Source organism: Gossypium raimondii, chromosome 1 (genome assembly GCF_025698545.1).
Source record: "Gossypium raimondii isolate GPD5lz chromosome 1, ASM2569854v1, whole genome shotgun sequence".
NCBI lineage: Eukaryota > Viridiplantae > Streptophyta > Magnoliopsida > Malvales > Malvaceae > Gossypium > Gossypium raimondii.
This window is the reverse complement of record NC_068565.1, coordinates 19,099,954-19,102,384: the sequence shown is the minus strand read 5'-3', so window position 1 is coordinate 19,102,384 and position 2,431 is coordinate 19,099,954. Positions and strand designations below refer to the sequence as shown.

The 2,431-nt window shown below is 37.3% G+C and overlaps 1 non-coding gene across 1 annotated transcript; it reads left to right on the top strand.

The window, feature by feature from the left end:
• Nucleotides 1-1,628: 1,628 nt before the first annotated feature.
• LOC128033217 (small nucleolar RNA R71) lies at nucleotides 1,629-1,734 on the top strand. The gene has a single exon (XR_008189507.1). It is a non-coding gene; the product is annotated as a small nucleolar RNA R71 (small nucleolar RNA).
• Nucleotides 1,735-2,431: the final 697 nt, after the last annotated feature.

Sequence of the window (2,431 nt, the reverse complement as noted above, 5' to 3'; positions counted from 1 at the left end):
GTCATAGAGAGTACATCCTTTGATTTAGGATAGTTTGTTTTAAGGATAGATATTTCATTACACTGCTCTCCTAACTTCCTCCTATCTTCTCTACACTATTGTGACCACATTTAAAAATTTCTATTTCACCATTGATCTTTATGGTTAATTTATTTTTCTCTAGACCAATAGCAAAACTTGACGTAGCTAGAAATGGTCTACCCAACAGAATGGGTATCTCTCGATCTTCTTCAAAGTTTGAGACTACAAAATCTGCCGGAATGATAAAGCTGTGCACTTTGCCTAACACATCTTCTAGTAATCTTTTTGGATGTACTAAAGGTCTATCAACCACTTGTAGTGTAATTTGTGTATTCTTGAGGTCCCCCAACCCGAGTTTTTCATAAATAGATAAAGGCATTAAATTGATGCTAGCTCCTAGGTCACATAGAGCTTTATTAAAATGAATGATCCCTATCTCTATGGGAATTGTAAAGCTTCCCTGGTCTTTTAGCTTTTGGGGAACCTGTCTAGAAATAATAGCACTACAAGAAGTGTTTATATTAACTTGTTCACCTACCTTAATTTTTCTACTCCTAGACACAATTTTTTTAGGAATTTAGTGTACTTAGCGACTTTTTCAATTAATTCAATTAAAGGTAGGTTACCATTTAATGTATTGAACAAATTTAGAAAGCTTACAAACTCGTTTTCATCCCATTTTTTTTCCAACCTTGAAGAGAATGGTACTGGTATTATACTAGGTTCTTTAGTCACCACTTTCTCCAGCTTAGCTGTCGATTTAGTTACCCCTTCTGGTTCTAGTTCATCATCAACTTCGAAGGGTTCTTTATGAAGATCATTAGCATTCCCTTTATTTACCTCCTGATTTAGGTTCTCCGGGCTACTCAAGATTTTGCCCGAGTGGAGCGCGATTTCTTTTACATGCTCTTTCCCTTCCTTTTGAAGATTATTCTCAGTACTGCTCAGAATGCCAGTGCCAATTTGCCTTTTAATATCCCCCATCATACTTATCAATTGGCTCATCTAATCTTCCAACTTAGTCAATGTTTTTATTTAATTAGTGCACTTAGACTGCACTTGCTTTACATCCGTCCTCATTGACTGCATTTCGTCCTCAATTGGCCCTTTCATGAGGTTTTTGTAAATAAGGAGGCTGATAGTTAGTGTTTTAAACTTGGTTAGAAGTATTACCTCCTCCTTGATTTCCTTCCCATATCAATTTTGGGTGATCTCTCCATTCTGGATTGTATGTATTCATATAGGGATTTGCACCTCTATTTTTGATGTAGTTCACATCCTTAGAGGGATTGTTAAAGTAGTGGAATAATGGTTTGTCTCCTCTATAGATAGACGATGCATTCTTCTTAGCCTCTATTCGATTGACTCTATCTATTAATTGTTTATATCTGTCATAGTCCTGAAGAGCCTTCACCGTAGATGGTCTTTGGCCATATGTATATCATTCAGTTGGCCATTGGCAAGAGTTCATCGCCATAATTTCTATTAATTTTTACGCATCCACTTACGTTATGTTCATTAGGACACCTCCTGTTGCTCCATCTAATCCTGTCCTTGAATGCACATCCAACCCATTGTAGAAAATTTGTAGTCGTAACCACTCAGGTAATCTGTGGTATGGGCATTTATGAATTAGTGTCTTAAAACACCACTATGCTTCGTGAAAGCTTTCCCCCTCTAACTGTTTAAACATCAAAATTTTCCTTCTTAGCTGGGCAGTCTTGGTAATAGGAATAACTTTTGTAGGAATTTCCTTGCGAGTTCACCGCATGTCGTGAGTGATTTTGGTGTCTGTGAATTTAGCCAAGAAAAGGCGTTATCGATTAATGAAAAGGGGAACAACCAAAAATGAATAGCGTCATTAGTGACCCCATTGTATTTGAAGGTATCACAAAGCTAAATGAAGCATTTGAGATGCTGACTCGGATCTTCTGTCATTGTTACTCGAAAGTGCAAATTATTATTGATCATCTGGATCATAGCTAGCTTAATCTCGAAATTATTGGTCGTGATGGCTGGTCTCGTTATACTCTGTTGAACCATATCAAGATTTGATAACGCATATTCCATTAGAGTCCTTTTGTTACGCACCATGTTAATATTTATGGGTAGCTGTGGTGGTGGTGGATCTTTTAGGTTGTTATTGTTCACTTTGTTGAACAATGGGTTCTCACATGTTGGTAAATTACCTCCAGTAGGTAGTGGATTCTACATTGGCTATTTTTGCTATAGTTGTTGACAATTCCTTCGAATTATCCTTTCTGGTGCCTCTTCGGCAACGGTGCTAACAACTTAACCGCCTCTGTACGTACCAACGTCTAGAATAGGAATCCTGCACAAAAGAAATGAAAAGCAGTATTCGTAAGTATACGGGTCAGGTTGTAATATAGTTACTCCGAGTATCATACCC